The sequence below is a fragment of the Notechis scutatus genome, chromosome 1, assembly GCF_049901735.1.
Source record: "Notechis scutatus isolate UNSWTSFEM ecotype Mainland chromosome 1, rNotScu1.2, whole genome shotgun sequence".
Classification (NCBI taxonomy): Eukaryota; Metazoa; Chordata; class Lepidosauria; order Squamata; family Elapidae; genus Notechis; species Notechis scutatus.
Window position 1 is genome coordinate 78,380,008 of NC_142009.1, and position 24,002 is coordinate 78,404,009.

At 42.9% G+C, this 24,002-nt stretch overlaps 1 long non-coding RNA gene across 1 annotated transcript in view; it reads left to right on the forward strand.

Moving 5' to 3' along the window:
- Window positions 1–891: 891 nt before the first annotated feature.
- The window catches only part of LOC148132876 (uncharacterized), a 144,176-nt gene continuing 121,065 nt past the window's right edge, over window positions 892–24,002 (forward strand). Inside the window, exon 1 of the long non-coding RNA XR_015750239.1 lies at window positions 892–1,566. This is a non-coding gene — a long non-coding RNA (uncharacterized LOC148132876). The remainder of the gene's footprint in view (window positions 1,567–24,002) is intronic.

Below are 24,002 nucleotides of genomic sequence, written 5' to 3' on the forward strand. Positions count from 1 at the left end.
TTGTCGCGTCCGGGCAACTGATGGCCCCGGTGGGAGTGGGAGGAGGGCGGGAGTTTGACCCCCTTGGTCATCGCCCCCCTCCTTTTTTTGTCTGAGATGGGGGGTGGTGGTTTTTGTTTTGTTTTGTTTTGAGAACTCTGCCTGCAAGGAGTCCGAAGTTGTGGCTTTAGGATGTCTTGGTCTTGGTTTTTTTTAGGCGTCCTCTTTTGTTCTTGTTAGACACGCTCAGTCACGGCGCTGACACGCCACGCTTCGCGATCGCGAGGGATCTCTCCTTCCTTCTTCTTCCCGGGGCAGCAGCGCCGTTTGCAGGCGGGAGCGCCTTTCTACCGCGAGCATCCTGGAATCGGTCCCAATTCCCCTGGAGCTGGTCAGAAGGGCTTTTTTTGTGTAGCGGCCAGCTCGGTCCTTGCTCTTCGTTGCAGGTGTTATTTCCCCTGCAGGTGGCTTGGAATACAGTTCTCGTAAGACATGCTTAGAGGAGAAGGATGGGGCTTCTAACTTCTGGTTGGGGAGCATTGAAGCCCGCTTGGTGCGGTGCCATTAAAGGGTTCGGAATTCCGGAGAGAAAGAGACAACTGCTTGGGATTGGGACGATTTCTCTAGAATCCCCTTTCCAGAAAGAGAATGAGCCGAAGTGGGAAAACTTGTAAATTTCAGCAGTCTGATAACCCACAGATATTAGTTTCCAGATAGCTGAGGCGCTAATCTTCTTTCTCTCTCTCCCCACTCCCTCCAGACCCACCTTTTAAAATCCCCCCCACGCCATTATTTTGGGAAGGGCGAAGTGTGTGTTTGTGTTGCGGATCGTCTTTCAAGTCTCTTGCTGAAAGGTCCAGGCTGCTTACGTCTGAGCGGCCCCTTATCATTTCACTGAATGCCAATTGCAGCCTTGGCGCTGTTATAGCAATGAAGCTACACACGTCATTGCCTCCTGTTGGACGTGAGAGGCGGCCAACCCCTCAGCCCCCTTTTCGCCGGAGGAAAACTCCGTAACTTCCCAGCAGCCGGTCTCTTCTTTCGCTCTCTTTCTCCAATTGAGCCTCTGCGCCACCAGCTCGATCTTACCGAATTGATTTTCTGCCCAGCTGCTTCAGAGCTAGAAGGAAGAAAAAGAGGAGGAAGAAGAAGAGGAGGAGGAGGAGGAAATAATGAAGGGTCCGACAGTGGGCACCCACAGGGGAGTTAACTTGCACTCGCCTTACAGACTGATTAGAGAAACCGGACCAGAAGGGGCTCCAGATGATTTCTGGCTCTTTGATTCAAAATCAAAGGAAGACTTTGCCGGGCGCGGAACATCTTCGGCAGGAACGGGACGGGGTGAGGGAAGGGAAGACTTATTTTTGGCGGTGGCGCTTGTTACTTTTACTGGTGACACCAGCAAAGACTGGATTTGGGGCTCCTGAGAGCGCCTGGATTCCAGCCACTTCGTGGGGCGTTTATTCCCCTCCGTCCCCGGACTCCTTCCTTTCAGTCTTCAGGACCGAACAGCCGAGCATCTCTTTTCTTTCCAAGTTGCCTCGAAGGCGAAAGAGCGGGATCCAGATCGCTGCATAGCTTTTGGGGGTAAGTTGCTAAGAGGCGGGAAAAAAGCACCAGCCTAGGAGGATCGAAAAAGTAAAACCATCCGGAAGGAAGGCTTGAAAGGCAGAGGGAGACAAACAGCGGATTAGCCTGGGGAAACGAGCGAGTGTGTACCGCGTCTTGATATACACAGGCCGGCACACAAAAGGTTACAGAGACAGTGGGCGGTGCGAGTGTGCGCGCGTGTAAAACCGGGACCTCATTTTGAGTTCCGCGCGAAGCGGCTCCTCGCTGATTCAGAAAAAGCCCTAGATCCGGGGGGCTGCTGGAGAGCCTTTCGCAAGCCTTTCGGATCGCAGCTTAGCCAGCAGGCCCCCGAGTCCGAGGGGCAGAGCACGCCGCCCTCCCCCAGCCTGCCCGCCTCTCCCACCCCAAACGGCGTCAAAAAAGTCAGGGGACAGAGTTGTTGCAGAAGTCTTCCCCGCAGCCTCTCCGTCAACTCTGGGGTCGCTCCCTAAAGCGCAAATCCCCCTCCGTGGCTCTTGCTCCGGATCGCATACATGCAGCATAAAATCATAAAGAGTTGCGAGGGACCTCGGAGGTCTTCTAGTCCAACCCCCTGCTCGAGCGGGGGACCCTGTGCCGTTTTAGACAAATGGAGGTCTAGTCGCTTTTCGAAAGCCTCCAGTTCTCCCCCATCTCCCCTGTGTGTGGATGGGTGGGTGGGGAAATCCGCCCCCCTTCGTCGTCGGAAAATCCCGCCATTTAAGGGCCCCCTATAAACCCCCCCTGCAAAGGGTCCCGCGCTCTTCGTTCCGCACGTCCACCTCCCAGTTGACGGAGAAGCGAGAGGTGGGGGCCGCGCCAATAGCCAGGCAACTCGCCTCAGACGCCGGGCTGCGCGGATGGGATTGTAATTTGTAGGATTTCGCCACTTAGTCCCTGCCTCCTCCTTGCTCTCCAGCCACTCCAAAGTCTCTTCCCCTCTTTTTAAGCAGCGGCTCTGCTTAGTCCGCGGCGGTGCGTGCACCTCCCTCTTCCTCTCTCTCTCTCTCTCTCTCCCCGTCTCTGCCTCGCTCTTTTCTCCCTTTTTCGCCCTCCGTCGCTTCCTTGGAGGGGGTTGGGGGAAGCAAATCCCACTCCCCGACGCCGTCCAGATGTCGAAGAAACGCAAAACTCCCGAGGGAGGAGGATCCGGCCTCCCTGAGGAGGAACCCAAAACCCAGTTGGGGGGCAGCGAGGAGCAAGGTAGGGGGGAGCCAGTTTGTTGGGGGAGGGGTTGAGAGGCCGGGGGAATTAGGCGAGGGATCCCAGCCTTGGAGTGCCTGCTGAAGCTGGTTGGGTCATCCCTGGAGTGTGTGTGGCAGGTGACTTGTCATGTCTAGGCCAGGTTACCTCCACCATGTGGGGTTGGACTTTTGGAAAATGAAGCATTTAAAAGGGTGGGTGGTGGGCAGAGGAAAATCTGGGTGTGGGTGTGATTGATTGAATGCACACTGGTAGTTCTGCCCCAACGTTTTCTTCAAATTTATATCAGCCATCAAATGGGATCTATTCTCTCCATTGCGATAAATGGGTTCACCATATCAGGAGAACAGAGGTATTCCAGGGCCTGGGAGATCAGGGTACCCATGTCTGACAGATATGCCAAGAAGCCCCATCTTTTCCTATTTCCACTTTACCCTTCTTAGCCAGTGTCATTTGCTTTAATAGTAAGGTTTCACATGCCGTATACCTGTATTATGTTGGGCCTTTGGTCTATAAATGTAATTGTATACTTGTATTGTACTTGGGGAAAGTTGGCTTGTTCCTTTGTTAAATTTCCCCCTTCCCTTTATGTGCAGGTGTTCTGTGCATGTTAATACCTATGTAGAAGCTGGCCCTTTTCACTTCAAGCTTGAAGGGCAATCTGCGGTTGGGTATATTTGCTCTTTTGTGTCACCACGAGTTTTGATCCCTTGGGTGGAGATTCTGTTTATCTGGGCCTAAAATTAACTCAAAGCTAAGCCCCAATATTTCAGACTTGATACCAACAAATGGAGGATGACGTGTATGGATAAAAAGAAAACAATGGCCCAGGCGTGGGTAGGAATGGTGGAGAACAAGTAGAAAATTCAGGGTTGAGGGTTGGTATTGCGCACCGGTGAATATGTTTCTTTGTTCCCATGGCAGAACTGAGATGGAGGTTTTTTTTTTTTCACCTTGGTGGTTCAGATTCTGGTTTTCGATCTGACAGGGAAGGCAATGTATGCCATCCAATATGGAGTCCTTCACCTTAAGATGTTGTGGAATGAAATACTGCTGATGCTGTTCAGGCTTGTGAAAATTTCAGCTACTGACATAAGGCGCTTGAGAGGGATGGTGGAATGAAGGTTGTCTCTTACCTGGGAGGGCATCCAGTCCAGTTCCTGGTTTGCCCTGCAAGCATTCCCACAGTGACGCAGTCATGGTATTCATAGCTTTTGCTTAGAAGTGGTTCCTAATGCCAGCTGTAGGTTCTTTCTACCATAATGACATCTGTGGGTTCTTTCTACCATAATGAAACAATTACGACATCCAGCCTTGTCCCACATTTGATTTACCAACCAACTTCATGCAAGTTGTCACTGTATTAATATTGTTCTATGCAGGCTTTTTAAAAATAATAATAATCTAAGAAATGTTTGGCAGTGAAATATTTTTTATCTGATTCCAACCCTTCAGGTCTTTATGTCTTCTACTGATACAGACCTGAAAATCAGAAATTTTTATCAGCACCAGCAATAGAAATTAAGGGCCATTTATATGGGTTCCTAGCAATGTCTATGGACACTGGCTGAGAATGTTGTCGTGATGCAGGTTTTAAGAACAACTGTCAAGAACCTTTGGTTATTTAACAGGGAGCCATATTTTATTACGATTGCCTTCCTCATTCTGGATATACATTAAAGTGAAAGTGTGGTTGATATTTACCCATGATTAATTACAGAAGGCTCATTTATCTTTTGTTCTTTTCATCTTTGTACTCCTCTCTCTTTTATGACTGCCAAGAATACAGATTGTGATCCTCATTTGTCTCTTTCAAAGCTTACTATACATATATAGGTTACTATTGCAATATTGTAGAATTAAACTTACAACACCACTCTGGCTGGATTCATTACATTTATTTCTTTTAAATGCCTTTTGTTCTTTTTCTGGGGCATGAAAAAACACACATTGAAGTTATTCAGATATTGTAGCATACAAACAATTTTTACATATGATTGTAAGAGATGAGCATTGTGGTTCCTCTGTCTCCCTTTCAGACCTTTTTTATACTACTTTTATGGATTAACATGAAACAATTTGGTGTATATATAGATATATGCAACACCATGTATATACCCAGGACATTTTATATCTGATTTTGTTTAATTTAGAGAAATGATCATTACAAATTCTGCTAGAATTTTTTAAAATGACAATAATCCAACTCTGTTGCAGTTGTCTTCCTGCTTTAAGCACACACCCATGACAGGTGACTTTTTCCACAGGTATCAATATATGATGGCCGTGTGTACACATTGGACATTTTGAACCAAGAAGAATTCTTGTAAAGGGAATGGGACTTTGATATACAGCCAGTCTTTCTGGCAAATTTATGTACAGAACGAGCAATTGGATAACAACAATATATAATGCAACCCTCAATGAAATGTATCAGTATAGGCTCTGAAGGCAACCTGACAATATTTTTTTAAATAATTTCATTTGGAATACCAAATTAAAAATATCCAAATAAATAATATCTGAACACGTTGGCAATAAGAATAGGGAAAAGCATGTGATGGGGAAAATTGTCTACATGAATATACGTAGTCCATATTATAGCATGAAAATATTTACCTCTTTAAAATGTACAATTTTATTAGAATAACATGTAATTGTTATATTTTGAAAGATTTATGTACTGCCCTTCCACAGTCAAACCAATGCTCAGAATAGCATATGCCAATTATAAAACCAGAGATAACAAATAAAGTAACATTAACAACAGCTGACAAAACAGCATCCAATAAAACCAATTCAATGCAATGAGATCTCTCATTAAATTTTCAGGCAAGCAAATGGCTGTTCTAGATAAATCCTACATAATCTAGAAGTAGAATCTAGGCACAGAAGATACCAAACAGATCTTTTGATGAAGAAAGAGGTATAATAGAAATGAAATAAAGTCTTTCTGGGTAAAGTCATGTAGGGCTTTACAGTGGATCACTAGATCCTTCAAGTTATATCCAGAAATGACTTGTAATTAAGTCAGTTCCTCAATAATGGCTGTAATATTTTTTGACAACTGAGCTTCCATTTATCCCAGCTCATTTATTTTTGGACAAGTCTTGCTTGTGCTGATTGAAGGTTATGTGGTTTGCTGTCCAACTCATTAGAAGAACATCAAGTTAAAAGTTTCAGATTAACTAAAGCTTATAGAGACTTTGTAAGGAAATTTCACGAGTTGTTCTTTAATAGTAATTTCAGCTCAAAATTTATGCAACTTTCTGGATACCTTTGTACTCTGTATTTTTGTCAAAGTTTATATTAATAGCAGCACTATAAGGGAAAGATTAAAAAGTGTATGTTTACTGCATGTCAAGTTTGACTTCTGATGAGTCCATGGATGTGCATCCATCAAGAAGAGGTTTGCCACTGCTTTTTGCAGGAACTATTTGCAATCTTTTTGTCTAGCCTACAGAGCCAGTATTCCTGGAGCCTCTCCCATCCAACTACTAAGCAAGCTTGACCCTTGGAGAATAACTGATCCTTTAACACCCACTGTTTCAGGTGTATAATTGTTGAAGGAAATCCTTTTTTAAAAATCACATTAACTTTGTCCCATGCAATTTATGGTGGGAAAGAATTGAACAAGCTCTGAAGCCTGTGGTAGACACCATCACTAAACCAATAGGTATGCTTTTAAAGCAAAGTTAAACATGATCTTAAATATATTTGTTTTCTGCCTTCTGCACAGAGGTGGATTTGAAGGTGTACAGATGCAGATAGATAACCCAACAAGACGTCCATAACAAATTACATTTATTGGTTCATCAGGTATCCTCATAACTCACGTTTGTGATGAAGTTCTTCGTTAATGACCAATCCTTTGTATATCTGCCTTGTAGTAAAAGATGGTTATGTCCTAACCCATCTTGTAGCGATAGAAAGAAGCTGCTATGAGTTAGAGAGTTCAGGCAAAAGTGAGGAAAACTCCCCCAACCTCTCAAGGGTCAAATTAGTGACCAATCAGGATTACAGATGTGGCCACGTGACCTGGACTACATTTCCCAGGATACCTTTAACTACATTTACCATGATGCCTTCCCTTAAGGGGACAGCTCATAATTCTTAAGTAACTATCCAATTCCCATAGACTGACTGGGACAGCACAATTTACATTTAATGTGCAAGGAGATATACATATGTGGGTTCGTCTGTGTGTGCATGCTGTGAAAACTGCTGGATGGAGTATTATCAAGATAATACTATAATATATTAAAGGGAAGTAAAGAGAATGTTGCCTTTTTCTTTGGTGCTCAAAGTCTTACAATTATTCAGATTTCTGTCTTATTTGAGAGGAAAAGATCAGTATCAATGAGAAATTTCTTCTCAATGCAATATAACAGCTTTAAAGAAAAGTGTTTTTTTTTAAAGTCAAGATTATGGGTGGAGAAGAAATCGGCTGCTATTTATGAATTAGCTGCTGCTATATAGAAAAAGTACATGTATTCTAGATACAATGAGTTTTCTTGATGCTGTGTTCAGTTGGCTCTAACATTACTCAGTAACTGATCTGAATCTAATTTGTTGGAATTCATTTTCAGATGTTCAGTGAAAATCAAAGGAAATTGGTTTGGTTACCTTTTTTCTTTTTAAAAGGCCTACATAAGCACATCCATCTATAAGGTAACCAATGAAATTGCAACCAAAATCCCAGGACAAATGGAATCTGTTCTGGAAAAGAACACTTTTTAACTTGTTTTTCATGTACCTGTAATTCTATTTATCTGCAGATAAACCAAACTCAATGTTGGGTTGTAGTTTCGACCCAGAAATTTTCAATTTATACATAAGTATGCATGTGGTTCTCGTTTTATGATCACAATTGAGCTCAAAATTTCTGTTGCTAAACAAGACAGTTGTTAAGTGAGTTTAGTCCCATTTTACAACCTTTCTTGCCATACTAAAACAGTTGTTAAAGTGACCTGGCTTCCCTGTTGACTTTGCTTGTCAGAAGGTTGCAAAAAGAGGTCATATGACCCGGTACGCTGCAATCGTCATAATACATACCAGTTACCAAGCATCAAAATTTTGATCCCCTGACCATGGGGTACTGCAATGGTTGTAAGGATGAAAAATGGTCCTAAGTAACTTTTTTCATAATTTCGGACGCTAAACAAATGGTTATAATTTCCCTGTGGTAACTTCCTTTTTTTTGGCCATAATTTCTGACTCATTCAGAAGGTGTCCAATGATTGGGGAAGAGAGAAACAAAAAGCCATACACCACAAGGGCCTGCTATGAAGAGCGGGAAATCCATGAAATCCCAATGCGCAAAAGAATTTCAGTCTTGGAGATGAGATGGAAGTAAACTCCCTGCAACAATTACTATTATAGTCAAGGGCAGGGGTGGGATACTACCGGTTCTTCCTGGCTCTATAGAACCGGTAGCTCTGAAGAGCAGCAGACACAGAACCGGTTCTGTGTCTGCTGCTGTTTTGGCCCACCCGCCTGCCTGGGTTCTTACCTGTCCTTTATTTCCTGCTTTTTCAACCTCAGCTGCTTTGCACGGCACAGCTGAGGTTGAAAAAGCAGGCACAAAATGGCTTTCCAAATGCTGCACACCTACACTCAGCGCTTTTCAGCTGTCCTGGTGGCACAGCTAAAGGTTTTCTTACACGCCTGCACCAAAGGTAGTTGATAGTCACCGAACCGGTAGTAACACCGGTTGAATCCCACCCCTGGTCAAGGGTGAGGGATAGTTGGTGTTGTGGAGCACAGTTTCTTCACGTTTTTTTCAGCAGAGCTTGATACACATATTTAAATGTACAGAATCATAGAAGGTAAGGATTAGAACAGACAGTGAAGATCATCTACTCTGAGTTCAAGGAGCCAGTAAAGGATAATATATGTAGCTCTGGGTTTCAATGAGGTGCTCTCTGACCTTGGTTGTTTTCTTGCAAACATTTCATTACCCAAACTAGGTAACAGCATCAGTGCTCAAAGATTTCCTGCCCAGCACGATGACGTTACCTAATTTGGGTAACGAAACATCTGCAAGAAACACAACCAAGCTCAGAGATCATCAAGGACTCCTTGGATAAAGGATCCAGAAAAATCAAGTGCTGAGAAACTAATCAGGGGCCTGGGTTTCCCCACTCACGTGATTTTTTTTTTATATATAATAGAGAAGCCTTCCTTCTTGTCTGTCTTTTGAGGACGTTGTTTTTTCTTTGGTAAGAATTGACCTCACCCCTTTCCGAAGAGGTCTGTATGCATAAGTGCACCAAAACGTGCCTACGGTCCCTGTCCTATTGTTTCTTTTTTCTTATTCGTATCCATTTCATGTATTTATAACCATGTTTATACTTATACCTGTTATCTAATAATTGTTTGACAAAATAAATGAATGAATAAATAAATAAATAAATTGCTGGAGGTGGAGTAAAGGGAAAAACTCTACTTGTCCTCGCATCTAATCCTTGTGCAGTTGGTGAATAAGTTGAGCCTTTTCAGAAAACAGTTTAATAATTCTTATATAAGTCTAAGAGCTATTGCTATTGCTATTCTTCCCTTTTTATTTTTTATTTTAAAAAAACACAACTTTCTTTAGGTCTTTGACCTGGTTATATAAAATAAACATTGAAAGTGTTAAGTTTGAGGCATGGGTTTAATGAACGGAGACCAGACTGTAAACCGTGAACTTCAGCTCTTTATTCACAAGCATAACAGAGACAAAAAACCCCCGGCTAGCAGTCACTCTTTTATAGAGTAAGCTGCTATCCGGATAACCAATGGATAGCGTTATAGCGTTTGAATCTTGGCGCGGCCCGCCAACAGCCAATCAGATTGCTCGGAATGAACCAATCATAACTTGCCATTATATGGGCCAATAGGAAGTGCAGGATTACGATCCTGCTATGCAAATGAATCTTTATTAAATACATTTCTTTAGTTCACAACACCCCTCCCCCCTGGGTTCCGTTTGACGGCCGTGGTGACGTAATCACGCAGGTATGCAGGTCGTTTTACCTGCCTATTTGATTTTCGCTGTTCCACCGGTTTTTGTTTAAAGTTCGGTTCCGGTGGAACGCAAGGCTCATCTTCGCATGGGGTTGATTCTGCGGTGCTGTTTTCGATACTATCAGGGTCCCTTAAGTCCACTCCTGGATCGGGCGGGCATGTTTCCACTACGGTGTTCCTCTGCGGGGAGGATGCCCCCGATCCCGGACCTTCTTCAGGTGGCGTGAGTATTCGGTTTAGCGGCCGTCTGTCCTCGATTATGTCGTCTATACGGCCTTTGTCCCTCTCGGTATTCCCTCCCCCTTGAGTTTGGAAGTCTGGGGGGTCGCGGATATTGGGTTGTAAGCGAGATCGAAGTTGATCTATGTGGCGTTTCCATATCTTGCCATCTGTCATTTTAAGGCGGTAAGATCTAGGGCCAGTGAGGTAGACTACGGTGGCTGGGACCCACAACGGTTCACCGGAAAGGTTTTTGGCATAGACCAAGTCGCCTACCTTGAATTGGCGATACGTTCCGCTGGATCCACAAGATTTCTCTGGCGAATAAGACGGGTGTAATCGGTCGAGGTGGGAGCGAAGCTTCCGCCCCATTAAAAGTTCGGCTGGAGTCACTGTGGGGGGTAATGTGCTGTAATAAGAGTATTTTGTTCAATCTAGTGTCGATGTCCCCAGGATCCATTTTTTGTAGTGTCTTTTTAATGAATTGGACCATCCGTTCCGCCCTACCGTTTGCCGCAGGGTGAGCCGGCGAAGTTAAGGCATGGCGGATGCCCCGGTCCGCCAGGTATTGTTCGAAGGTGAGGGCCGTGAACTGGGGTCCGTTGTCGGAAACTAGAACGTCCGGGAAACCGTGTGTTGCAAATAATCTATCTAGTTTTTTAATAACGGAGTCAGTAGTCGTGCTTTTCATCTTGTGAATTTCGAGCCAGTTGGATTAAGCATCCACGGTTAGAAGAAAGGTGTGTCCTTTAGTGGGTCCCGCGAAATCAATGTGGATGCGGGACCACGGGCCTCGAGGAGTTTCCCATTCGGTGGGAATTGCTCTCGGTGGGGCGTTGCTGACCTCTTGGCAGTTTCTACACGTGGTTACCCAGGCTTCAATTTGTTTATCGATGCCTGGCCACCAGGCGTAGCTTCGAGCGAGAGCCTTCATGCGGACGATGCCCGGATGTCCTTCGTGCAGGGTTTGCAACACGAGTCGCTGTAGTCTCTCTGGCACGACGACTCTATCTCCCCATAGGATGCAGCCCTTCTGGGAAAATAGTTCCGTTTGCCGGTGTTTGAACGGCGCAAAAGTGGCGGGGGTTTCTTCGACTGGCCACCCGCGTTCGACCCAACTGAGAACTTTTGCGAGGGTATAGTCTCGTTTTGTGCCGGCAGCGATATCTCTTGCCGTTAGTGGCGGCGAGTTGAGGGTTTCAATTTGCAGCGTAGTGAGGGTTGGAGCTGGGTCGCTGACGGTTTCCGGAAGTGGGGAACGGCTCAAAGCGTCAGCGTGGGTAATGGCTTTCCCCGGGCGATGCAGCAGTACGTAGTTGTAGGCTGCTAGGAATTCTGACCAGCGAGTCATTCTAGGCGATAATATATGCGGGGTTGGTTTATCACCTGCTAAAATGCCAAGTAAAGGCTTGTGGTCTGTAATTAAAGTAAAGGGCCGTCCGTAAACATATTCGTGAAATCGCTTCACGGCCGATACAATAGCAAGAGCCTCTTTGTCAAGTTGGCTATAGTTCCGTTCAGCCTTTGATAATGTCCGTGAAAAGTACGCAATGGGAGCTTCATGCCCGTTTGGTAACACGTGACTCAAAATGGCTCCAACCCTAAATGGTGATGCGTCACACGTAATATTTAATGGCAAAGTCTCGTTGTACTGCATTAGAACAGCATCGGATGTTAATAAGTCTTTCACTTTTTGAAAAGAGCGTTCTTCTCGATGTCCCCAGACCCAGGTGGCTTTCTTGTCGAGAAGTCTATGTAGGGGCTCAGCTACGGTCGCCTTCTGGGACAAGAAGATGTTGTAAAAGTTAATGAGTCCCAGGAAAGCCTGGAGATCAGTCTTATTTTTAGGTCTTGGGGTGTTCTTGATTGCCCTGAGTTTGTTTTCGGTAGGGTGAATACCTTGTTTATCGAGGAGGTATCCGAGAAACTCTACCCTTTCAGTGCACAGTTGACATTTATTTTTTTTAACCTTGAGACCGGCGTCCTTAAATCTATGTAAAACCAATCTGAGACGCCTTTCAAGCTCTTCTCTATTTGGGGCAGCAATTAAAACGTCATCGAAGTACGGTACAACCCCTTTTATTCCCTGTAAAAGTCTCTCCATTAGACTCTGAAATATCCCGGGGGCTACACTCACTCCGAACTGGAGTCTGTTGCATTTAAAGGCACCTTGGTGTGTAACGATAGTCTGTGCCTCTGCGGTTTCCGCATCAATGGGTAGTTGTTGATACGCTTGCGCTAAGTCCAACTTTGCGAAGATCTTCCTGCCGCCCAGGGAGTGGAGAAGATGTTGAACCACCGGCACCGGATAAGCGCTCTGTTGGAGTGCGTGGTTCAGGGTGGCGCAGTAGTCTCCACAAATTCTAATCGACCCATCCGGTTTGATGGGGGTTACGATTGGGGTTTCCCAACGGGCATGGTCAATAGGCTCCAACACCCCTTGGGCTATTAACTTATCAAGTTGCTCGTCAATCTTGGGTTTAAGGCGACGGCACCCGGCGAGGCTTAAGGCGGATAGGGGCTACTTCTGGATTGAGGCTAAAGGATATAGGGGTCCCCTTGTACTTGCCTAAGTTGTCCGAAAACACGTCGTGGAATTCCTGGACGATGCTCTCTTCCCAATCATCGCTTCTGGCCCGGTGAATGCCGGCCACCTCGATCCCGAGTGGGGCGAACCATTGTAGGCCTAGTAAACTGGGCCGGTCACCATCGACGATAGTTAATGGGAGTGACACGGCACGATTTTTAAAAGATACTTGGACTTGACTCACTCCGACGACTGGGATCATGTTCCCTTGGTAATCTCTGAGGATGATTTTCTGTGTCCTGAGGTCTTGACGACGGATGGCAGGGATCAGCTGTTTAAGGGTCTTCCAGGAAACCATCGAGAGGGACAATCCAGAGTCGACTTCCATCAGGCAAGGTTGGTTCTCGATGGCAACTTTCATTCGGATGTTTTGTTTGTCTAATGACGAAGCGTTGCCGATAATAATAGTCTGGTGTGCCTCTTCTCGTCTTGCTGGAAGAGCAGATGTTTTGCTGCTGTAGGCATGGTTGTTCCATTGGTTATTCAAAGCGATCCCGATTTGCAGGGAGGTTCCCTGTGGTTTGGCGGAGGTTGTTCTCCTTTCTGTTTGTGTTGGATTCCCTCTTACTTCTGCAGACCCGTGCGATGTGGCCTCTCTTCCCACAGGAATGGCAGATTGCGTCGAGGAATTTGCAACCGGATGGCGGGTGGTTTCCCCCACAACCAGCACATGGGCGCTGAAATTTTAGAGTTTGTTGATCTCGTTCGGCCCGAAGTCTGTTAACCTCTTCTTCATCACTCTCGGACTGGGACTCGAGGTCCTCATGGTGCGCTGTTGCTGAGTGTCTTTCTAGTTGAGGCGAGGCTTCACGGGCGAATTGACGGAGCGGTGCGTTGGTGCGGCGCATTCGCGCGGCCGACTTCTTGGTTGCCTCTGCTGCAGTAGTGTCTGCAATGGCATCTGCAAGACCGATGTCCCCTTTTGCCATGATCTTGCTCTGTACTGTGTGGTCATCTAATCCCAGAACTATGCGGTCTCGCATAGCTTCTTCTAGGTCTGAAAAACCACAGAGGCCTCCCAGGTTTCTAAGGTCAGCGATGAAGTCTGCAATACTTTCACCCTTCCGCTGATCCCGTTGATAAAATTCGTGTCTCCAGACCAACGTTGAGTACAGGCGGGGGCATAGTGAGCCCGTAGGATAGGTTCGAGGTTGTCCCAATCCATTGATTTCACCTCAGCCGGTTTCGCGAGCGCTTTCGCCATCTTAAAAACGGCCGGTCCACAATGGGTCAAGAACACCACCCGCTTCTTTCCGGGTGTAGCGTCTTTCAAATTGTTGGTTTCTAGAAACATTTGAAACCGATCCATATACGACTCCCAGTCTTCCTTTTCCGGGTCAAAAGGAGCGGGTGGTATAGCACCACCTGACATCCTGCCGATGTAGATGCGCTCTCAGCCACGTGCTTCGGTTGGTGCTCTGTAGGGTTTAGTCAGCTCTTTTGTCTCCCCATCCCATCCTCGTTGCCAGTGTTAAGTTCGAGGCATGGGTTTAATGAACGGAGACCAGACTGTAAACCGTGAACTTCAGCTCTTTATTCACAAGCATAACAGAGACAAAAAAAACCCGGCTAGCAGTCACTCTTTTATAGAGTAAGCTGCTATCCAGATAACCAATGGATAGCGTTATAGTGTTTGAATCTTGGCGCGGCCCGCCAACAGCCAATCAGATTGCTCGGAATGAACCAATCATAACTTGCCATTATATGGGCCAATAGGAAGTGCAGGATTACGATCCTGCTATGCAAATGAATCTTTATTAAATACATTTCTTTAGTTCACAACAGAAAGTCTTATGAACTGGCGAGGCTATGAACCAGTCTAATCTTTAGCACCTATCTTCTCATCAGAGGATCTTTACAAGAGGCACTTTACATCTTTTTTTGGAAAATTAGGCAAAATGGGATTATCTGGAGTAAAGTGGCTAGTAGCAGAATACCTGGTTAGCTGTCCCCTGCGATTGTGTGGTAGGTTAAGTAAGGTGATGGGAGGGGAATATGGACATCACTTTTGGGGAAACAGCAAAATCCAAGCCATCCCATCCTGTGCATGTGTATAGATCCCTTGTTTAAAGACCCTTTAAACATTTTCTTTCTAAACAACTTTGTTGTGTTATAGTTTGTTTCATGCTGACATTTGATAGGTTGGAACTCCAGCTTCACTCTTTCCCATTCTTCTTCCTTCCATGGTACATGGCATCACAGATTTTCCTTTTTTTAATGCTATGGACCAGAAATAATAATTAAAAGCCCTCTTTAAGTTAGACAATTTGCGTCTTGTTGTTTCTAAGAAGGCCAGTGAGTATCATATACCAATTAAGATGATTATTTTTCTCCATTGAGGAAAAATGTTGGCTTGCTAGAATCGTCATGAGGGACTTTGCATGCTGTATGTATGAGATGGCAGTGTTGGCAACGGAAGCTTCCTCCTGATTCACTCCCATCTGTTCTTCACTTGCAAAACAGAAGGTGAAACACAGGACGGAATATAATACCTTTGCTTAATGTGGAATTGGGAGAGAGTATAGGAAAACATGCTCTCAGTTACAAGTCAGTAAAGGGTTCTGCTTTTAGCAGGGCTGGAAACAACCCTTTTCCTACCTCAAGTGTAGATGGACGGTTACAGAATGGGAATAAATAAACAAACAAATAATCATGAAATACATGTAATATTGCAAGATCCAATCTGGGTCGGTCATTGGTATCAGAGATTTAGTCTTCCGAGAATGCTGGAGCTCATCCGCAGGGAATTTTTCCCTGCCATAAGCTTAGCCAGGTCCAGGGTAAAAAGGCTTCCTGTCCCATTCAGTGTTCTGTCACTCTCTTTTCAAAAGCTTCTAATTTTAAGCAGGGTGGGTTTGATTCAAATCAAGGTGATTTAAATCACAATTTAAATCACTAGTAAAAAGGCTTGATTTAAAACAACTCGATTTAAATCATAATTTCCAAAGAGCACCTGTCATCTCTGTCCCGCAGCCTCTCCTCCTCTGACTTGCTGTTGATTCACTGACAGTCCCAATATTGCAGAATATACAACCTCATGCTACAAAACTAAACTCCATTTCATGCTGAATAAACTAAATTATGAATGCATCTTAAATAGAAAACTAACTTCAGATAGATTTTTTACTCCAAAAGCATTTTATTAAAATAATTTTTTTAAAAAAATAAAAAAAATCTGTTTTTTTTAATTTTAAAAAAAATCATTGATTTTTAACCTCCCTGATTTTAAGAGTGATGAACCAAATTTTTGTTTCCCTAAAAAAAAAAAAGGGGGGGGGGGGAGAAGGAATGTGTCCACAACTCATTGATAAAACATGTTCTATTTTACATTTTAGTCCAAACCACTCCTAAGGTTTCCCAGTCCAGGTTCTCATATCTACCATTATTTACCTCTTGCCCAAAATGGAATACTGTATTACAGACAGTTAAAAGCAAGACTTCACAACCAACCTTAAGAGTGTACAGCTTGGTGCAAAATATTTTCTCAGATCTGATGCATTTTGAACTTTACACATCTGTTCCTCAGGGAGTTCTGTAACTATATGGAAAGTTTAATGATTTGCATTATTTATTTATATTGACTTTGCTCTATTTATATATGTACTCCAGAGATGGCATTCAGCAGGTTCTGACCAGTTTTGGAGAACCGGTAGCGGAAATTTTGAGTAGTTTGGAAAACCAGCAAATACCACCTCTGACTGGAGATTTTACAGTATCCTTCCCCTGCCACGCCCACCAAGCCACGCCCTCAGAATTGGTAGTAAAATTTTTTGAATCCCACCACTGATGTACTCCACTATTTTCTTTCAAGGATATTAAGATTATTTATATATAGCTTTTCTCTCTTCATTTTTATGGATGTTACAATCTAGGGAAATATAATTATTATAGGTGGTACTTATAACCATTTGTTTAATTCACCTAAAAAACTGACTTATAATTGATCCTTGCACTTATGAACATCGCTGCATCCCCACAGCTATGTGATCAAAAATCAGATAAATTGACAGGCAGCATATATTTATGGAGGTGGCTTTCTAATTTTCTGCTGCTACATTTGCTTTTCATGCCAACAGATTTCCAAGATCCTAGTAGATCAAGTAAAAATATGCCAAGAGATAAGCCTCAATATTTATAACGGTGCAAAATAAAAATAAAAATGGGGAATTCTGATCAGTCGTGCTAAAGAAATTTAAAAGGTGTAGTTAACCCAAACAACATCTTTGATATTCTTTTGTGTGATTATATGATAAATATAATATAAAACTTTAACAAGTTTTCAATATGATTGTTATTGCCCTTTACTGATCCATTAAGGAACTAATTTTCAGCACACTATATTTCATAAAGGTTTATTTTGTTTAGAGCAAGGGGATCAAACTCGCATCGTTACGGCGGTGTTATGATACGTATCGGGACTTTCCCCCCCTAGCTAAACCAGGTGTGGGTGTGGCCAGCACAGGATGCATCCACCCTGTAGGCCGGGAGTTTGACGGACCTGGTTTAGAATATTCTAAGATGACTTCTGAAAGATGTAACTTCAGGAGAAGCAGATTCTCCAATCTTTTGAACCAGGGATAGATAATTGTTCTTAAAAAATTAGAATGATTTTGAATAGTTAATGATGATGAACTCAAACTGCTCTTTCTTCTATACTTAAAATAGAGTTATCCTATAGATGGAGGTCTATATTTTACAATATAGATTGTAATTGTACTTCGAGAACAGTCTTGTTTTCCAGATTGTTGCATGAACTTCAGGAGGCTAGGAGCAGGACTAAAAGGTATGTTTCCAGTTTGTGTCTTCCAAACTCATCTTCACTAAGCATCCAATACTACTGCTCTAAAAAAGTTTTTTTTTCCCCATGAAAGCTTTTTCTAAGTATCCATTGTAGAATTTGGGAAGGAATTTTCTTCAGCTTAAAGAACAGCATTCAGAGTTTTTTTTTGTATTCTTAGTAGATCAAAGGAATACAGTGAGCAGGGTCAGATGACAAAATAATATTCCCTAAACTGAATAAGTTGAATACAGTTCATCCTCGAAGTACAACAGTTCATTTAGTGACCATTCAAAGCTACATCACTGAAAAAAGTGACTTATGACAATTTTTCACACTTATGATCATTGCAGCATCTTGTGATCAAAATTCAGATGCTTGGCAACTGACTCATATTTATGATGATTGCAGAGTTCTGGGGTCATGTAATAACTTTTTGCAACTTTCTGACAAGCAAATTCAATGGAGAAGCCAATTTCACTTAACAATTCTCTCTTCTCTTCTCTTCTCTTCTCTTCTCTTCTCTTCTCTTCTCTTCTCTTCTCTTCTCTTCTCTTCTCCAACCACATTATTAATTTAACAAGTGCAGTGATTCACATAACAACTATGGCAAGAAAGGTTGTAGAATGGGGCAAAACTCACTTAACAATGTCTCACTTAGCAACAGAAATTTTGGGCTCAATTATGGTCGTAAGTCAAGGAATACCTGTATACTCATATATTAAATATTAAATAATATTCCCTGACTATTAGGAAGCTTCCAAAAGATCCAGAAAGAGGACATAAAATCCTTAGGAATGTGTCAGTCTGGGATGGCCCAATGTCAATATCTCACTGTTCATATCAATATCCATCATGAACTCTAAAATCAAGAAGTACCAGTAGTAAACAGATCAATTGCAAAATACATTCAAAGTTTGAGTTTGGAGAAGAACAATTGTTTGCGATTGGCCAATGATTGCAATTTACATATTTATTTTTTACAAGATAGAGCAGTGATGGCTAACCTATGACACGCGTGTCACTCGTGACATGCCAAGGCACTTTGACTGACACGCCTGTTGGTGTGGGGAAAACCTGCACATTTAGAGGCTGCCTGTGCTCTGCTCCAATCCCTGCTCCCTGCTTGTTGCGTGGAGGCGTGGTGTCACTGCTGCCGCAAGATCTTTGCAGCAGAGAACCAGTTTTAACCACCATAAACTGAGGTTTGTCAGTTTCATTACCTCAGGAACGCTACAGGAGGAAAGGAGATCCATGAGGTTCACAGCCCTGTAAAGTGGCCTTCCGATCCCCACATCCTGCACCTGCAGCCCTGAGACCAGGGAGATGAGTTTCACAGCCCTGTGTGATCACCCCAGCCCAGTCCGTCATAAACCAAATTATTGATATTTCTTGAAGTCACACACGACCCGAGGAAGGCTACACTTTTTCCCGATTTTTGACACACCAAGCTGAAAAGGTTAGCCATCACTGAGATAGAGGAATCATATTATGCATCTTGGAAAACCTAATGTATAATTAAGGTGATGTCACATTATGTATTATGGTCTTTCCAGTGTTCCTAGATCACAATTTTCAAGAGCCCTAGCCAGCATAAGGGAGCCTAAGGGGCATAATTTAGCATCATTGGAGGGCTATATTTGGGCACCCATAATCTACCATAGAGGTTGCCTAAAAAAATTATGCAGCATGTAGCAGGCATTCTTAACCATTTTGTAAAGTTTTGCCAAAGACTATCCTACTAGGAATGATGAGAATTATAATAAAATACACCTGTAAGTATTCCACTTTGGGGAAAGTTAGACCAACTGCATTGGAATCTAGAAAGCACCTAATGCTCCAATACAGATGTATATTCCTGTTCATTCTTCTGCCCTCTGTATACTACTACATTGTTGGCATATGCTGAGGTCTGCCCTTATCAGCCTCTGGAATAATAAACAAGAAGTTCAGCAGTTATGAGAAAAAAATAATGCGAGCCAATAAGGTCCACCTTTCCCCTTTCATCAAATGAGATTACTGTATGGTGCTATTCTTTGACTCTTAGATAATTGGATAATTAGAATTGGGTTATGAAAGGTTTATTTGGTCAGACTGTTATTTATGTATGTGTAATGGACCTGCTATGACTAGAGAAGGAATGTTTCACAGTGTGAAAGAACCATAAAAATGACACTAACAATGCAGATTTACAATAGTGGTGTCAGTTTTGGGAGGACAACCCCTCTAAAACCCTCACAAACAAACTTTTCAAGGATTATATTGCATAACAATCCCTTTCCGCTTTCTTCTCAGGTAAGATGGGCTACCATTATATACGGTTTCTGAGTTTTCCTAAGAAGAAGGGGGAAATGCCTGGCCTCCTCCTCATTCCATGCAGGAAAGATTTGAATGCTGTCAGTTTTACACTTTCAAAAGCTTTTCGTGTAAAAGTATAGAAAAAAGTGGATCTCCATTTCTTAGTTTTTCCTTTCTCTGTGGTGCTTGTGGATCGAAGAAACAAGGCGTTGAATGTTGCCAAAGTGTGCAGTGAACATCAATGTATGTAATGTATTAATAAACTGCCCAGGTTTCTGCCAAGTTACTGCTTTATGTATACATTATTTTTATTATACCATTACTGCATACTCATTCATTACTCTACAATGCTATATAATAAACAACACTTCACCACATAATTGTCCAAGACTGTCAAATATAACAACAAAATACAATTTTATTAAAGTATAAGTGCTGTTCGAACTAAAAACATTGTGAAAACACAATGTTAAACTAGAGAGACAGAGACAGAGACAGAGAGAGAGAGAGAGAGAGGGAGAGAGAGAGGGAGAGAGAGAGACCAGCCCTGGGTGGAAGTGTTCATACACGATGGCTACAATCTTGGCTACATGTGATCATATGGCTAAATCAGGCTAGATCTCCCAGGAAGTGGCCTTAAGATACTTCATGGATATATTAATGAGAATTAATAATTTGATGCTGCTGTTTAAAGTGGTCACCATGATATAGAAAAAGTCAGAGAAGAGCAACAAAGATGATTAGGGAACTGGAGGCTAAAACATGAAGAACTGTTGCAGGAATTGGGTATGTCTAGTTTAATGAAAAGAAGCACTAAAGGTGACATGATAGTAGTGCTTCATTATCTAAAGGGCTGTCACAAAGAAGAAGGAGTCAAGCTATTCTCCAAGGCACCTGATGGCAGCACAAGAAGCAGTAGATGGAAAATAGTCAAGAAGAGAACCAACCCAGAAATTTCCTACCAGTGAGAACAATTAAACGGTGGAATGCAGTGGTAGTATGCTACCGGTTCGTACCGGTTAAGTCGAGCCGGTAGTTAAAAAAAAAGCCGAGGATCAGCTGAGAGAAGGAAAAGGAAAAAGAAGAGAAAAGCATCGGCCCTCTCACCCACCCCTGCGCTTTTCTCTTTTTTGTCCTCTCAGTTGATTGGCGCTGCAGGTCTCAGCTGCGCCCTGGCGTTAGGCAAAACATGCCCACCAAGCCACGCCCACCAAGTCACGCCCACTGAACCGGTGGTAAAACAATTTGAATCCCACCACTGGTGGAATGGCTTACCTTCAGAAGTTGTGGGTGCTCCATTGCTGGAGGTTTTTAAAAAGAGATTGGAAAACCACTTGTCTGAAATGGTATAGAGTTTCCTACCTGAGCAGGGGGTTGGACTAGACGACCTCCAAGGTCCCTTCCAACTCTCTTATTCTGTTAAAGCATCTGTCCAAATAGAAAGAGAACCACTATCAAATGTTCCCTCTTTTGGAAAAGAATGCATAGCTAGCTTATAGCTTTAACCAGCCCATTATAGGAAAAAAAAACACCTATCTCTGTTTTGTGTGTTTGTCCATGTATTACTGTTTATTCAGAATTTGCATTGCATTCTAATTTCACTGGACCTTTCATATATAAAGCCCCTGTAACTGATCACTTTAGAGTGGGGTGTCAAACTGGCAGCCTGCAGCCTGGATACATCATGCGCAGCCCATGCCCACCCCAGTTCCACAAAGGCAAAAAACATCACGATACGTCACATGACGATACATGATGCAATCGAGTTTGACACCCTTGCTAAACTTTTCTCACTTGCCTTGATACAAAGTTTTTTTTTTAAGCTTTCTGTAAGCAAGTTCTATCTTGTAAAAATTAGTTGGATCAATGAAAGGGGAGGGTGTCATAATATGTGATTAAGTGATTTGTGTGTCTGTTTAGTGAGAGTTTGTAAATGTAAGGCTGGATTCCCTTGGAAATAAAAGGGGTGATGGTAAAGGAAAAATACTACAGTATTTATAATGTATCTAAGTTGCCCACATCAAGCAATTTAGAACAATGTAAAGACAACGTAATATTTCGAATCAAATGCAATAAAAACAAATGGCAATAGCTAATCTGCACTCTGTTGAACTAAAATGTCAGCATATATAAACATTATATAAGCCTCTTTTTCTTCTCGAGAAAATTTTGTTAGAGACTGCTAGAGGAATTGTAAATGTGTGAGCACTACCAGGATTACTCAGGTATCATATCTGATACATTTCATCCAGCGTTTGCTTTTTACCAGATTTGCAGAATTCACACTTATGGATCAGCAGATTGCAACTTGAGTGCAGATTTTTCTAACACAATCTGCAAAGATTTATTTTTCTCTTGTGATTTAATTATATATTCCCAAGTTAATGTTCCCATAGCAATGGTTAGCACCGCCACAATGCACATATGTCAAGAACCATTAAGTATTGTGCCACTTTTAAATGCTGGAATTCTGATACTCATTGATGGCTAAAAAATGCTTACAGGTTACTTGTTGACAATGGAAGGCATGCATAAATGAGCCACTGCAGGATTGGCTTGCTTCACACATGATATGAGTGAAACCATTATATGAGTTGTTCATTTTGTTTTTAGTTGGATTCATAAAACTGTTCATTGTGATTTGTAAATCGTAGTTTTGTAAGATAGGTTCACAATTCTCACTAAAACAAAGTAACATAGCTCAATTTCCATGTGAATAGCAGATCTACAAAACTCCGAACAACTTCATTACTATTTGGGCTGTTCCACAGAGCAACCAGGACTTCTCAGCTTTACGTTGTTGTTGATCATATCTAGCAAAAAGGCTGACACAGTTGATATGATGCATTTCAGAATTTGGCCTAGTCAATTGGATTCTCTCAGTGCAAAATCTATCATTTCTGCATAATTAAAATGAAACTCTTTCTGTTAAGTCCTGAGCATGGGCGCAAGGAACGGAGACGAGGCATTGAACTGTGACTTCAACTCTTTATTAGTGACTTCAGAACAGAGCAAAATACTTGGGCAGCAGCAGCTCTTTTATAGAGCTGGCTGCTGTCAAAACAACCAATGATTTGAGTTTACCGCTCTAAGAAGCGTCCAATCAGAGGCGACCCGCTGTCAGCCAATCAGATAAGCCAGAAACGACCAATCACGACTAGCTATTCGCGGGCCAATCAGAAGTGCAGGATTACAAGCCTGCTGTTGAAGTAAAACTATTAGGGTTGTTAATGAACGCGTTAGCTTAGTTCGTAACACTTTCCTTCACATTTCTGCAATATTTTTTAAAAAACATGAAGCTGATTTGTATTAGGTTAAATGTTTTGTAGAGCCTCTGGATCTGGGAGAGATCTGTATCTAAATAACAGCAGTGGCTTTCTGGCATTACTCTGCAATCATCTAAGGGTCATCTGGAATTCTGCAGCCCAATATGCAGCTCTATTTTTGTGTGCCTTAAAATGTCTACTGTTCACTTTATGTGGCAGTAGCAGTGGTGGTATTCTACCAGTTTGGCCAGGTTCTGCCAATTGGTAGCAGTGATGAGCAGCAGAGACCAAACTGGTTCTCTCTGCTGCTCTGCTGTTAGGTGCACCTGCCCGCCCAGGCTCTCCTACTCACCTTTATCCTCTGAATTTGAAGCGCAGCTGCTTTGTGTGGCATAGAAGAGTGTTGCGCGGCAGCTGCTGAAGCAATTGGGACCGTGCAGGCTTGCACCTGCGTAAATGCCTCTGCGCCCGCGCAAAGTGCAAATTTGGTACACGCATGCACACAAAGTGCGTGCAAAGTGTGCCCACCAGGCCACGCCCACCGAACTGGTGGCAAAAATATTTAAATCCCACCACTGGTACATGATATGGATGTTGGCCAAAATGGACTTTCTCATTAGCTCCCTTTCATTCATCTTCCAGTCAGATGTAAGAAGAATAGGGTAGGATTATCCTAGTTAATTTTACTAAGAATAACAGAGTAACAGAGTTGGAAGGGATCTTGGAGGTCTTCTAGTCCAACACCCTGCTCAAGCAGGAGACCCTATTCCATTCCAGACAAGTGGTTATCCTGTCTCTGTTAAAAGCCTCCAGTCGTCAACTCATAAAATATTTATATGGTCTTTTTAGAGTTGCCAACAGAAAGGGAGAGGGGAGCAGTGCAGCAGCTTGCAAAACCAAAACTGCATTCCATAAATGTTTTCAAAGATAGTAACTAGGTGACTGAAGTTTCTGCCGTGCAAAATTCTAACTGGCGAGCATGATTGATGACTCTTGGCTATGGATGTGTCCTGTTGGAGAATATGAATTACGATACACCCAGGGGGTGGGGGAAAACCAGGGTCAAGGGTGACAA